This window comes from Cydia fagiglandana, chromosome Z (genome assembly GCF_963556715.1).
Source record: "Cydia fagiglandana chromosome Z, ilCydFagi1.1, whole genome shotgun sequence".
In the NCBI taxonomy this organism is placed as follows: Eukaryota; Metazoa; Arthropoda; class Insecta; order Lepidoptera; family Tortricidae; genus Cydia; species Cydia fagiglandana.
In genome coordinates, this window is record NC_085959.1 from 34,147,208 (window position 1) to 34,163,647 (window position 16,440).

General features: G+C 35.6%; 1 long non-coding RNA gene across 1 annotated transcript; it reads left to right on the forward strand.

The window, feature by feature from the left end:
* Nucleotides 1-12,288: 12,288 nt before the first annotated feature.
* On the forward strand, nt 12,289-16,392 carry LOC134678578 (uncharacterized). The gene is made up of 2 exons (XR_010100204.1): nt 12,289-12,689; nt 16,237-16,392. It is a non-coding gene; the product is annotated as an uncharacterized LOC134678578 (long non-coding RNA).
* The last annotated feature ends 48 nt before the right edge of the window (nt 16,393-16,440 follow it).

Consider the following 16,440-nt stretch of genomic DNA (forward strand, 5'->3'; position numbering starts at 1 on the left):
TCGGAAAAAAAGATGAGTTCCTACAATTCAAGTACCTACCTAAAAGCTATCTTTAATTTGCTATTGGTAGAAAATATCCAAAAGAATCGCAAAATTAGGGCTTTCGCATTTTTGTTTTACAAAAAAACTTTAGACATTTTCATTACAGAATTATTGCTTTTCTCATCTTCACGATGAGTACATTTGTTAACTTAAAACGTTGTTTTAACGGATGGATGTCAATAAACGGAATACCAAATACCTTTACGACGAAGCAAAACTTGCAACGTAGCGTTGTTTTTTGTAATGCGTCCAAAATATTTATGTGCAGGTAAGGTATATTCGGGTAATTCTGAATGTAATGTACCTAGTATAAATCCGGATGTCGCTTATTTTGTCATATTAAAGTCCATTTTTGGTATTAGGGGAGGGGGTTACATCTCCACTATCCCACATTAACTAAATTCTAAAAACTAACTATTAGGTGATATTAAATAAATTCTTGCAACTAATTTTTGCTTCAGTAGGCGTAAATAATCGTATTTATCCAATAGATACATTCACTAGAAGTATGTTCTCTATTAAATTCGATTTCATGTATTTTTTACCTAATAAGTATCACCGGCGTTTGTGAAAATAAGGTACCTAAGCAAATATTATTGATACCGCTGTCAGTTTAGTTACTTATGTATGTCCTGGCTTATAATACATTTTAGTACAGATATTTGTATGACTATCGAGTATTTATACTATTTATTGAATTTAATGGCAAAATTCTAATCATGGACGGTTTAAGAACATAAATATGGATTATCTACAATTTCACTGTACTTAATATCTAAAATAGCCATTTTAAAGTTTATTTACGTATTGAATTCCTGATGTGAATGAACGGTAAGCGTCAACCTGCCACCCTCTGAAACTTTTCTCGTCGTGTCGTAATGTTATCCGTGAAACATTCTCACATAGTGTGTTAAGTGTGTATCTCTGACTCACATGTAACTCACGTTACCACAATTTACTTACTTGCTATACATGTGCCTCGCTGAATATCTAAACAACATCATTACTCGGATGAATATCGAACTCTACTCACGTAGTAAGTATCACCATGTGGCTTTCAAAAATAGATACGGATAGTTAACAAGCTCTAAGTTTTCATATGAAGATAACATAGGTATGTGAAGTTAGATATTCTAAAATAGTACAGTCATTATAGATTTTGACCCGTGAATAATTAGTTCTTGGATTTTTTTTTCGTAGGTCCCTCGGGGGGGTCACTGGGAGTGTAAATTCAAAAAGTAGGCTTAATCAGGCTCCTGCGTATATTCAAAAAATGGGTTTTTTTCCAAAAAAAACGGTTTTTCTTCAATAACTCGGCCATTTTTGATTTTAAAGTAAAACCGTAAGGACATAAAACTGTAGGAAATTTGATTCTCTACAAGTTAGTCCAGTCATTATATCAAAAAAAACGACCCTTCCCGTGAATAATCAGTTCTTGGATTTTTTTTTGTACGTCCCTCGGGGGAATCACTGGGAGTGTAAATTCAAAAAGTAGACTGAATCAGGGTCCTGTGTATATTCCAAAAACGGTTTTTCTTGAATAACTCGGTCATTTTTGATTTTACAGTAAAACCGCGAGGACAAAAATTTTAGAAAATTTGATTCTCTACAAGTTTGGTCCTCACAATTTTTCTTCTAGGATCGATAGTTTGGAAATAAAATTTGAAAAAAGCGACAAATTCAAAATATTTTCAACATCTCGTTTATTTTCAACTTTACGACATAAATGAAGAGGACTAAACTTGTAGAGAATCAAATTCTGAACAATTTTGGTTCCCAACTTCTTTCCCCCAAAATCGATATTTTAGAAATTAAACCTGAAAAACGCGACAAATTCAAAATATTATCATTATCTCCTATGTTCCACGCTTTACGGCATAAATGAAGGGAAACGAAGTTGTAGAGAATAAAATTCTGAACAATTTTTGTCCTCACGGTTTTACTGTAAAATCAAAAATGACCGAGTTATTCAAGAAAAACCGTTTTTCGAATATACACAGGACCCTGATTCAGTCTACTTTTTGAATTTACACTCCCAGTGATTCCCCCGAGGGACGTACGAAAAAAAAATCCAAGAACTGATTATTCATGGGAAAGGTCGGTTTTTTGGATATAATGACTGGACTAACTTGTAGAGAATCAAATTTCCTACAGTTTTTGTCCTTACGGTTTTACTGTAAAATCAAAAATGGCCGAGTTATTGAAGAAAAACCGTTTCTTTGGAAAAAAACCATTTTTCGAACATACGCAGGAGCCTGATTAAGCCTACTTTTTGAATTTACACTCCCAGTGACCCCCCCGAGGGACCTACGAAAAAAAAATCCAAGAACTAATTATTCACGGGTAGGGTCGGTTTTTTGGATATAATGACTGTACTAAAAATGTTTTTTTAGCATTGATCAATCAGCACAACTTTCTATTAATTTATTTAAGTATTTAGTATTCGCTGATAGTCCTTATAAAGCATATACATGTATCAAGTCAGTTTAATTAAGTTTTCAACTCCTACCACCATTCCTTTTGGGCCTTTATACGTATGCATTTGAATAATTTCGACATTAATATGAAACGAACTTTGACCTTCATACGGCTTTATGGTCGTTGTTGAACCTTAAAGGTGTAATAAAAAGACATGCGTAATACGGCTTACACAAATGGGAAAGAAATTTTCTTAAACGGTATAGGTACTTACCTATATTGTTTAATGAATATAAGTAAAATCCATGAAAAAATATAATTTTGGGAATTACTTAGACACAAACTGTTATAGGAAACCAAAATTTTGTCATGTAATTCAAAAATATCTGAACTAAGCCTCTTTTATCAAAACATTAAAGTGCATGCTCAGATATTTTCGAGCACCTTGGCCGCCATTTTATGTGATGGCGACTGTACAACTTGACCTCTATATTGTTTAGATTAGATTTATTAAGGCTATATATATTTAGCACATTTTGTAGGTCACATTTGGAGGTACAGACTCTTTTTACTCCCTCTACACAGAGCAATAATGCAGTTCTACGAATAGGTACGAGGGGGCAAAAATGTATATATCATGTTTTTCATTCTACATAGTTATCTAAAGATTTTATGAGTCAGTCGTGTTGCCGACATTGCTTTCGTCGAATTTATATGATTCGCCATATGTCTTATTTCTCCAATCAATGTCAGCTCACTCATATTATTTTGCAGTAATAAACCCGGGTACGACGTAATGTCCCTTCCTAAGTTACTCGTGAGTCCTTTGAAGTTTGAGAGGGTACACGCTACGAAATTAGCTCTTCTCGGCAAAGTTAGGTACCTACTTGTTGTTCGCTGTGCCCACTTAGTCAAATAAAATCACATCTCGGCCTCAAATATTGCTCTGGGTTACCAAAATGTTAGTCATTAAATTATATATGTGGTCATTTGTTGGGTATCCAAAATTATAAAATATTTATCACAAATACATAATTTTTCTAATTCTTTTTCTAATTTATGACGACTTGTAATCTTAAAATTACAAGTCGTCATAAATTCTTGACATACATACGAACGAGGGTTCACGAGTATAAGGGCTGCACTATAAGGCTATATAATAGATCTTATAGACCCTTTCCCTTTGTTGGTTATAAATGCTATTAGCCTTTGTAGTATAGCTATAGCGTATACCTAGTGTAGAAATTGTTACGACCCGTTTTAATACTCGTAGTGTGTAACATTACTTACATAAGTCAGTTTTCACCACATTCTGAAAAACAGTTTTTTTTTTTATTATTATGAATGGGCTTACTCATGGCCACAGACTAGCCGAGGCGTAGACGTGGCCTACGATGGAGCGAGCTCGCCCAGAAGGTGCCTGTTCACTCTTGATTTGAAGGTTGCCGGGTTATAAGAACACGGAAATATAGACGCCGGCAAGGAATTCCATTCCTTGGCAGTGCGCATAAGGAAAGTAGAAGCAAACCGCTTCGTGAGAATTGGTGGAATATCTACCAAGTAAGGATGGAAACCGGCCGTGCGTCTAAAAGTCCGATGGTAGAATGGGGACGGTGGAATGAGCTCGTGTAGCTCTTGGGCACACTCCCCGAAGTGCAACCTGTAGAATACCGACAGGCTGGCGACTTTCCGCCGATGGGCCAAAGACTGAAGCTTAGCCGTTAGCTTCTTGTCGCCAATCATCCTCCTGGCTCTGCGCTCCACTGAGTCCAAAGCGGCGAGTTGGTATTTAGCTGAGCCATCCCACAGGTGGCTGCAATACTCCATACACGACCGGACTTGAGCTTTGTAAAGTGTTAGAAGCTGTCCAGGTGTGAAGTATCGCTTCACCTTATTTAGGACGCCCAGCTTTCTGGCCGCAGTTTGTGCTTTAGACTCAATGAAACTGCCGAAGCTGAGGACGTAGTTGGTGAACTCAGCTCCATGCCGAGGAGTTCCAGGCTGTCGGTAATAGGTACAGATGCACCCCGGAAAGAAGGAGTCAGGTCGAATGGACTCCGTTTTGCGGAAAATAGACACGCCTGCGTTTTGGAGGCATTGAACGTGACCAGATTGTCATCACCCCACTGGGAAACGAGACTAAGGTTAGGACTAAGGTAAGTTACCTAAATGAAGGTACGAGTATGTGTCATTAATCTCAATTTGAGATAAGAAGTTAAATTGAATTATTATTCATTCTATTAGGTACCTGAACTTCGCTTAGCTTTTATGAATGTCGAGAGAAAATGAGAAAAATATTCGCTTAAACTCTAGAGCCCCCAACTTTAACGGTGCCATTAATCTTGCTAATTACACTAACATTTCGGCCGCAGAAATAGAACCTCCGGAGCTGTCCGGGCCTCTCTCAAAACAAAATCCGTGTTTACATATTATAGTCCCAAATTAAGTAATTAATTTTTAACTTCGCGTACCCGTGATATTTCCCTTAAATATAAAATATATAGGGGTCAAGATTGACTAAAAAGCACAGTATCGCCACGCATTTCTATTTGTATACTGAGACGCGGGTTTTTCGAGACGACACTGACAGCGACCGATTCGATCTCGAGTTTGTCTGACAGTTCGAGAAATGCAAGTATCTTACTGACGGCGTATTATGGATAGCTTTATCCATCTTTATCCACGTGATAAAATAACTGTCACTTCTTAACAACGTGGGATAGAAAGTGACAGACACCGCTTTATCACGCTGTCACGTAGACAAGAACGGCCATCATATCCGTACAGGGCATAGGCAAAATAAAACACGTGCCCTAATAATTTTATCTGTAGCGCCAATGTAGCGCAAAATACGACTCAAAACTTGTCAAAAATCGATGAAAAACACGGGTAGCCCCTTAACCCAAATGATATTTACCCGCATCAAAGCCACAAAAGCACCATCCACATACCCTTAATTGCGCTAACAATTGGGTGCGTGGCCTAATTAACAAAATGGCTGCCTAACGCAAACGTATTAAAATACCCATACTTCAGACAGTGCTGGCGTGGCGTCAAAAACATTATCTTATCAGGCATGCCGGAACTACCTCAAATAATATGTATAACCTAATCCTACTCCACTTATATATTTAAGTTATCGCGTCAAGACAAAAAATATATGTATATTGTATATCCATGTCAAATTGCACCTTTCTAGCAATAACGACGACAGCAAAGCCGCGGACGGATACACACGCATAGACAGACAGACGTACAATTCCGTCCATGATCCGTCATGGTGAAACTATAAGCGTTAAGTAAGAAAAGACTTCTTAAGACCATAAAAAAATCTATTTTCGACCATAACCTCGTAGTACCGGAAAGTTTGGTATTTTTTAAGTGTTCCGTACTAAACTTTGTTCACGCAACACTTATTTATATATTAAAATGAATAATTTAAATAGCATAATCAAAATGTAACTTAATTTAATTTACCTACATGAAAATAATACCTAACGTGACCCTTAAATAAACTTCTTTTCCCTAAATTTATTGGTGCGTTATGCATCAATAAGTGAACCTACCTAATTTGAACAATGTAGTTGGTAAAGTTTCTGCATATATGTCGTGTAGGTAAATATGTACCCTTTGTTACAGGGAGCTTATTTGAAGTTTACTGGTAATATTCCTTCCAGCCAATAGTTTCCTTCGATATTAGTAATTGAAGCTTATTGCCAACCTATTGTTACAATGCGTAAGTAAAAGTAATCAAGCATAGCACTTCTGAAAATTCCTAAATAAGTTACGACAAAATTGTCAAGTTAAGTTTGCAATTCAGTTACCATTTCTAGATCAGATTAAACATGATAAACAAGCAGGCACCATTCCCGCGTTGTGTCGCGATAGCAAGCCTTTGCGTGAGAAAGCTGCTGGCACGAAGATCCCCCGCTGCCTATCACCCGCTTCCCGAGCCACGCGCAGCGCGCACCTCTGCCCCACGGACTGAGTACGTAGTTGGTGCCGACAGCTTTACTGGATTTAAATAGCTCTCGTGCATTGGCCGCCCCCTTGGCATCTCTACTGGTTGCTGACATGTACCTACCATTAGGACGCTTTCAGCGTATCGGCGCAGGTTGCGTCCCACATCAGTATTTCAGTTTCACCATGGAACTGTGTCGAAGCGGCATTCTAGGAGCCCACTGATTAACTGATTAACAGTTGTTCGGAACTGTCAAAATTTTGTTCTGACAGGCCGTACCGTCCGGCGGACTGTTAATCAGTGGGCCCCTTAAACAAATTCTAAAAATATATACCTCTTAATTTAGCGCAATGAACATGGATATGTTTTAAAATGACTCCATTTATTTGATACCTTCCAATTCGACTTATAAACCTTCAACTAGGTACAAAGGTCTCGCCCGTTAATTACGAACGCGACACCACTTCGCACGGTACTAAGAGCGAGTTAATAGTTTCAATGCAGGTTTTAAATTTCAGTCTCTACCTTGATATAGGTAGAGATACCTTTATAGATTTATGTTAACCGTAAGGTTACGTATGTATTTAAAGACGCATAATACGATGACTTTCTTACTTACCTACTTATAAAATATACCAACATATCAGGTACTGCCTGATGAGAGTGATGAGATTGCCTGTAAAACAACCGAGGGGGACGAAACATCACTTATGCTTTAGGTACGCATACTTTACAGTTATCAACATCATAAAGATCGAATTTATAAAGCAAAGCAAACAACGTTCAAAAATATAATTGGAATGATTACCATACCTACGTTATTTTGCATGAATAGCATAGCTACTTATTTAATTAAATTTAAACTGAAAGCCGGGTAGATGAAGCACCTTTCCATAATTACCTGCAGATGTTCATGCGAGGAACCTATTATACAGTAAGATTTTCTGTTATATATTAATATTTAATGATTTGTACTTTTCCATTGTATAAGTCTCAAAGGTTTGTATTTTCGATACCTGCAGCTGTATACACACAACGAGCTACGTCTTGTTAAGGCTTTAATTTTATCATCTTATTTTAGTTCTTTAGGTAAACCCTGGGTTAACTAATTCTAGTTATTTTTAAGTGAATTAGGTAGGTGTTTTATAAACAATTGGGAATTATTTTTATTTTATTTACATACACACATTGTTAAGGAACCGTACCGAAGGGTGACACTGACAAACTAGTTAAAACTAGTTACTAGATTAAAACAAGTTTTAACTAGTGAAAAAGTGTAATTTTTATTAAAATCGCATATTTACGGTTACATATACTTATATTTCTACTCCCGTACTTTTATTTGTCATTTAAAGGGTTGTGCACATAACTTTAAACCCCTATCTTATAGTTGTCAAGACAAGTCTTTAGTCTATTCACAAACAAAGTATTTGTGCATACACGCAGTATCTTTTTGGCACTTTTACGATACTTCGTGTAATCACCACTTAAAAAAATATTGTATGAAATACATTGCTGCCAACCTAATTTTAATTGTCATCTTTGACAGATGAGTGAACCATAGACATGTTTTTTTATTTCTTTGGTATTTCTTGAATGAAAAATATTCGTTAAATTTAAGGTGTATTCGGGTAATACCGAATGTCGGATAATTCCGAAATTCAGATGAGAATCACCCTTAATTCCATCATAATAAAAGTCTCATTTCGGAATTATCCGACAGTTTTCGACATTCGGAATTACCCGAGTAAACCTGTGTATTCGGGTAATACCGAATGTCGGATAATTCCGAAATTCAGATGAAAATCACCCTTAATTCCATCATAATAAAAGTTTCATTTCGGAATTATCCGACAGTTTTCGACATTCGGAATTACCCGAGTAAACCTTATAATTTTATTTCAAAGTAAGTGATTTGTTGTAGAAAAAGTATTGTATGCAACTTTGTTTATCTGAGTATAAAAAATATATATGTGTTTAAAAAATACTCGTGGCGTCTTCATTAACAAGTTTCGGCTTCGCCTCAAATTGTTACTCACGCCACTCGTCTTTTAAACCTCTTAAACAACGGTTGCATAAAATACTATAGGTATCAATATGGCGTTTTTGCCTGCAGACATCAGTTTACTACGACCGCACCTTTTATAGAATGTTATGGATCTTCTCAAAGATCGTAAAACACTCCACTACGAGTGTCATAAAAAAATACTTTCACCTTTAAGGGAATCGGAGGGGGCAATTATTCACGACTTCGTAAGCTGGTAAACAATCTCTTGAATTAAACGCAAGTGAAACGGTTCAGCGGCATATAACACCGAGAGTTTGGAGTTGCCCTACAAAAAGTAACCTATTCGGGGCCGTGTCGGTATCGTCGTAAAAGCGGCGGGTTGGGGCTGGGGCGTGAAAATAGAATCGATGATCAGGAACAGTGTACTTTCAGACCAACAGCTCTATTGCGGTCGAGGAAAATAGCGGTTTAAGTTGTCGCGCCTTTTTCTTATCGTATTACAAATTTTCCTTACGTCTTATATAAAAATAAAAACTATGTAGGTTAGATTAATATTGTTAGTTTGTTCGATATTAACAAGTAAATTGAGATTTCCACGGTTCATGTAGTGTGTAGACGGTAAACATGTAGGTATTAATTAACTAAATAAATGAACGTTAATATTACGTTGTAAATTTACGTAGACTTATTTATATATTTATATTTGATTAGAGCTATGATAGTGTTGAAGTCCTGAAACTCTAAGCTTGCGCTATAGTCGAGCTTAGTACATATATGTATACCTATCGATATAATTGTAGTAGACATTTGTTTTCTTTGATAAGAACCTGTTTAATAGGGAAACATAACTCTGTTTGATAACATACCTACATATCGGTACATAATCCATTTTACTTTTGTCTGAAAATTGCGCTTGATATTTCTGTAAAATTTGGTAAACACGACTTCACTCCCATGCATTCCAGACCGCAACTGTGTTGTAGCGGTAATAGCCTACATGCGATAAACGATATTAATTTTTGGGATAACATTTAGTTACCTATAATTAATTAAGTTTTGAATGAAATTAATGTGCTCTCGGTTTAATTTTTCGGTTAACCACAGCTAAATTGGCAATCCCAATCAGCCAATCACCCAATAGTTATGACTGGGGACTGTAGAGTATTTTTTTACATACATACATACATCACTGGCTCAGTGACCCAAAGAGGATCTTGAGAGGGTTTTTTTTTTACAGTAAAATATTTTTTGTATGATTTATTATTTCTGTAATAAATCTAGTTACAGTTATTGATCGAATGTAACTGGATTGGATTCCCGAGTGGAATATTAATTTGTTTTACAAGGGAGCAAAGTTGTTGTTTAACCGCTCGTGCTATAGTTGTGTTTGCTCAGAGCAAAAAAAGGTCAACCACGGCGTTGCATGAACAAGAGATTTCCTTTAGCAGGATTGGTCCTTAGGACCCAAGGATGCATTTAAGAAGTGGAGCCACCGTGATTTTTGATGTAAATTTTTATTATATTATATTAGCTCCAGCGCCATCCGCTACTACTATTGATACCGAGCAAGCGAAAGATTCCAAAAATGGATTCTTGAGCGTTGCGAGGGTTTCAAAGCACGAGGGTTAAACAAAATGCTCCCGAGTGACACACAAACTTTTTCATCACATTAACACGAAGAAAATATTAACTGTAAAATATCAAACAAAAACAAACAAAATCAAATCCAAATGATTTTTTTTAAATATTCATAATTCAAAATCATCATTTAAAAGTCAATTCAACCAGCAAATATAAGAAAACTACTCAAAAATTGCTTTTGGTACCTCACATGTGAATAAAATGCAACTTTGCTATCGGTTTTTGAACAATCAAGAGAGCCTTTACCAGTCGGTGTGATGAAAAGTCTTTTTCACCACACCAGATCGGAAAGGCTTACTTTGCACTTCAAAAACTGATAGCAAATTTGCATTTTATTCACATGTGAGACAAGGTAATCAAATGCAAATTTTGAGTTGTTCTTTTATGTTTGCTGGTAGAATTGATTTTTAATTGATTATTTTGGATGATAAATATTTAATAACATTTATTTGGATTTCATTTGGTTTGATTTTATTTGATATTTTAAATTTAATATTTGCTTCGGGTTGGTGTGGTGAAAAATTTTGTGTTTCACTCGGGGCCAAATTTTGTTTAATCTTCGTGCTTTGAAACCAATATCAATATCAATATTAGCACGAGCGGTTAAACAACAACTTTGCCTCCTTGTAAAACAAATAACTATTTCATTATTATATTTATGTAGAATGCATTTTATCGTTTGTAAAATGTTATTGACTTTTTTTTCTGATTTATGATGACCACTACCTAAATATTGTCTTTCGAGTAGGAGACACGCAATAATCTAAATCAGGTTACATCCCGCGTTACCGAGTTGAGTAGATTGTGTCAGCACGCGGGACCCTCCTACGCTCCAATATAACTTAAAACGATACCGTACGTGACTCTATCCTGGCGGCCTAGCCAAGGTTACAATCGCTATCGCTTCGACAACGAAAAGCATTCTGTCTCTCTATCACTCTTCCATATTAGTGTGACAGTGACAGTTGCGTTTCGATCGCTACGGAGCGTAAGCGATTGGCATCTTGGCTACGCGGCCTGTTATTAGAGCGATTTCACTCGGCTAGTATTTTATATTAGTTTGCTACATGAACATTTTTTCTTCCCTACGCTACCAGATTACCACTATGCCAGAAGTTATCGTGTGTGTGACATGTTTTTCATCTAAGCTGAAATTTTATTGTACGTTGAATTTCTAAACAATTAATACCTATACTGGGTGATTCATGAGACGTGAGCAGGACTAATCCTGCACACTCAGTAACTAATAATTGATCGATCACCGTCATATTTAGGTTTAACAACCACGCTTTTTCCTATTATTTAACTTTTTGGCGAGGGCAAATTTAATTCTCTACAATCATGGTCACCCTACAATACCTAATTAATAAACATAAAACCTCTTTAACCGTAATGACAGCATTATGATTACGAAGAAAATAAACTGTCAAACTTGAGTGAGATACGAGTTTTCAACAGTAACCAGACCGTGATGAGGATGACATTCTATTTGGCACAGAATATCGGTAGTTTAGTATTCTAATTATAGGGTCACCATGCATGTCGTAAATAAATTAATAACTTTTTTTTTAACACGACTAGAAAATTAACGTTAACCTCACTAATACTGATACGAAACAGTTGCTTATAATTTACGAAATGCACAGTATTAGTCCTGCTCACGTCTCCTAAATCACCCTGTATAGATCTTTGACTTGAGGTTATCATTAAAAAATTACAACAGTTGTACAATATTGTATGAATATTCATAACATAACAACACTGCTGTTATGATCCTATAACTTGTTTTAAAAATAAATTAAAAAGTTGGCTTCTCGAACACACATTTTACAGTATCGACGAATATTTAAAACTTAAATTATGAGTTTATACCTAGAGTATAATTAATTATATTAATGATTATCGCCTATATTATTAATTAATTTTATTCAATATTGTTTGTAAATAAGTGACATGTAATATGTATTAATATTATACAATAAATGATTATGATTATGATTATAGACAAGCGCCGGGGCAAATAGAAGTGCGGGAGTAGAAAAATAATTAAATATGTACTTAAACAGACAAATAAATACATACATATCTAACACGAGTTCAAATTTACCAATACGCCAGTCTGCTGAAGTTCGAAATTCACATTGTTATTTTTATAAGTACACCAGATTACCGGTATTGGCAGCCCGACTGAATCACACCAATCCCATTGGATATCGAGAGAACATTAAAAAAATGTAGACAATATTATAATGGGTAAAGCTTTCAATGTCTTGTGATATTGCTTCGCCTAGGCACACGGATCCGTGATTGCCTTAGGCTGCGTTGTTCGCGCGGAAGGCAGAACGTAACTTAACACATTCCTTTCCGCTCCCTGACATTTTGTTTGAACCTATGTATAGGTAGGTAGATTGCATCGTTTTTAGGGTTCCGTAGCCAAATGGCAAAACACGGAACCCTTATAGATTCGTCATGTCTGTCTGTCTGCCCGTCCGTATGTCACAGCAACTTTTTTCCGAAACTATAAGAACTATACTGTTGAAACTTGGTAAGTAGATGTATTCTGTGAACCGCATTAAGATATTCACACAAAAATAGAAAAAAAAACACTAAATTTTGGGGGTCCCCCATACTTAGAACTGAAACCTTTTTTTTTTTCATCAAACCCATACGATAGATACCCCATAGGATAGGTCTTCAAAAATGATATTGAGGTTTCTAATATCATTTTTTTCTAAACTGAATAGTTTGCGCGAGAGACACTTCCAAAGTGTAACTTCTAAAATAAGAGAATGATAAAACTAAAAAAAATATATGATATACATTACCATGCAAATTCACACCGAAAATTAGTTTGAACGAGATCTAGTAAGTAGTTTTTTTAAATCGAAATAAATCGTAAACCGCAATTTTATTATGTTACTTGCTGCTACGGAACCCTTCATGGGCGAGTCCGACTCGCACTTGGCCGCTTTATTATTATTCCAATCCCAATTGTTTTTTGGTTTTGATTAATTGTTATAGGACAACCCTGGTAAATCATTTATAATATAATCGGTTATAAATAATAAGAAAAGAACTGGAAACCTTCAAGATCTTATTTTTTGCTGCTGTATTTTTTATAGAAAGTCAATGTTTTATTGATTTTTTAGACGGATGACAGCTTAACGTAAAATAATGAGAAAATGAACGAAGTGGAAAAATTTAAAGGAAGATATTTCCGTCTGGTAAGTTCGCATTCTCTCTTTCACTTCGAAGCGAGGTTAAGACTACAATATATTTTGGTTTGAAAAGACATTACTACAGTAATCCCAGTAAATGATACTTAGTCGAAATTTCGTTCAAATGTTTGCCCTATCCTCGCGCAATAAATTCCAAGTTCAAACAATTTTCCCAATGTCACTTGCGGTTGTTATGCAGGGCAGTATAGTTTTACGTTTTACACGTGACCCCGCGTACGTGGCTCCGCTACAGCCAGCTGTCCTGCGCTAAACGATTATTTATTTTCACGCAGCTGTGAATGGTTCTGTCTTTACAATCCCGCTGACGATTCTCCTATCCTACAATTTTTACCCGAAAATGTTAGTAATGAAAATGTTTTTCACATATATTTGGATATTATACAGCTTAGTATTACTTACATGTATAGTGTCATATGTTTATAGTTTGATAGACATAATAAAATTAAGGTAATCGGTTGATTTTGTTAAGAAAAGGTCTATACAATTAATACAATGCACGTGACATGGATTTTTTTAGGACGAGTGTCGGTGGGCTCTACGCGGATTCCTTTGTAGAGTAGGTTCGTTTTCGGAGCTTCGTTTTCTATGGGAAGCATCACGTGATCACCCATCAGCCGTCATAGAAAATGGCATGTCGGACGCCCCGGCCCGGGCACAGCCTGGTCTAGAGTGAGATCCCTTAGAAATTTATTTCGACGGAAAATGCAAAATTCGCACAAAACTGACGACAGCCCAATCCCATAAATACATATGTGTATTCCTGAAATCCTGATGTACTTACCAAAGTTGTATGGCGCGTGAGATAGGCATGTATTTTGTGCAAATCCATTGATTGCATGTTGGCAGTTAGAAACGTGAGCGCTCTATTTACACATTGCATTATTTTTGTTTGTTGTATTATTATGTTAATTGGATATTTTAGGTACCTACTGCAAAACATTAGGTAACTAATTAAGTTACTCGTTGATTTTATTTCTTAACTAAAACCTTGAGATAATATTTTGAACTCATATAGTTATCTGATAAAGGCAAAAAACACAAAGCGGGTTTAGTTTGAATCTTTACTGCGACGCCTTGTTAATATTTAATAAGTTAATAAGATGCTTTTATGAACACAGTTTTTTCTATAAAAGTAAGAAAACACCCATTGCGATACCCGGGAGCGAGTACCAAACAAATTAGTTACGATTACCTAAGTAATTGAGCACTTACCGACACTTTTTTAAATGTTAAGGGACGCATAAAATAATAAAAACAGATGCACTGCATAAATACTACATTCAGTAGCAAATATAGGCTTAGGTACGTATTAGAGTTCAAATAGCGCATAAAACTATTATATGTAGATACTTAAGTTAAAGAAGAATTTCTATGCGCTTTCGTCCTTCAAGACAAAAGTGGAGGAACTGCGGGAAGTCGCCTGGTCATACAGACGTAGTCCTCATTTTCCTCTCCGGACATTAACATTATTGAAAATATTTTGACACAATTTGTTGTATATCAACCATAGCTATGCCCCTATATTCGATTTTAAAATCATTGAAAGAGTTAGGAACATCTAATAATTTTTATGAAATCTGTTTTTCGCTCCTAATTTTTTCAGTAATCAATAAAAGTCACACGTAGGGGCATAGATAGGTATGGATACATCAAATTATGTAAAAATATTTTCAATCTTGAGCGGAAAATGGGGACTACGTTTGTATGGAGAAACAGCCGTCCCTTTTCCTCTTAAGATGTGTCTATGCCTAAGCCTGTTACTGACTGTATTATATGGACATAAAACTTAAGTAATATGTTCTGAATATTACACACAATTCATGTTAAAGTCATAAAATGTTTTATTTTGATTGGAATCATGTTAACTAGATTTAAATAATGAACACATCTCCTTGGTAACTATTAAAACCTTAAATCTTAACAGATATTTTAGTACTTTCTCACTTATCTTATGATACAATACAAACTCCATTTCTGCGAGAAAGCACTAAAATTTCCAGCTATTCTTGAGCTGACTGTATTTTTTACCACTTGAAAGTCCGGCGAGCATTGAATAAGAAGCATTAAGGCCAAAATTAAGTTCATTTGAAACTCAAATACGTTGTTTGACGACCGGTCTGGCCTAGTGGGTAGTGACCCTGCCTGCGAAGCCGATGGTCCTGGGTTCGAATCCCAGTAAGGGCATTTATTTGTATGATGATACAGATATTTGTTCCTGAGTCATGGGTGTTTTCTATCTATTTAAGTATTTGTATATTATATATATCGTTGTCTGAGTACCCACAACACAAGCCTTCTTGAGCTTACTGTGGGACTTAGTCAATCTGTGTAAGAATGTCCTATAATATTTATTTATTTATTTATTTAATGTAACCCTTACATCTATTCTATTTGTTCGTATTTTTACTAATTAATGCCTTTGTTTCATGGTCGGTTATATTATACAGGGTACGCTCCGATACAGGCCACATACTGTATTTGAATATACCGGTAGCCGTCGACCTTAAATTTGATAATGTATTTTTTTCTAATAATGGTATAACTATATAGTAGTAAGTATATTTTCTAGAGTAAAATGTTGTTTTAATGAAAATGTTACAAATGCCGTTGATTGTAAACACATTGCTGGACAGGGTCAGCTGCAACAAGAATTACGTGGTTAATTACCTGTAATTAGACTGAAATTAATTTATTCCATTGTGTTACTTACAGCAATTAAGCCGTTTTTATTAGGGTTCCGTAGCCAAATGGCAAAAAACGGAACCCTTATTGATTCGTCATGTCTGTCTGTCTGTCTGTCCGTATGTCACAGCCACTTTTTTCCGAAACAATAAGCACTATACTGTTGAAACTTGGTAAGTAGATGTATTCTGTGAACCGCATTAAGATTTTCATACAAAAATAGAAAAAAATCAATAAATTTTTAGGGTTCCCCATACATAGAACTGAATCTCAAAAATTTTTTTTTCATCAAACCCATACGTGTGGGGTATCTATGGATAGGTCTTCAAAAATGATATTGAGGTTTCTAATATCATTTTCTTCTAAACTGAATAGTTTGCGCGAGAGACACTTCCAAAGTGGTAAAATGTGTGTCCCCCCCCCCCTGTAATTTCTAAAATAAGAGAATG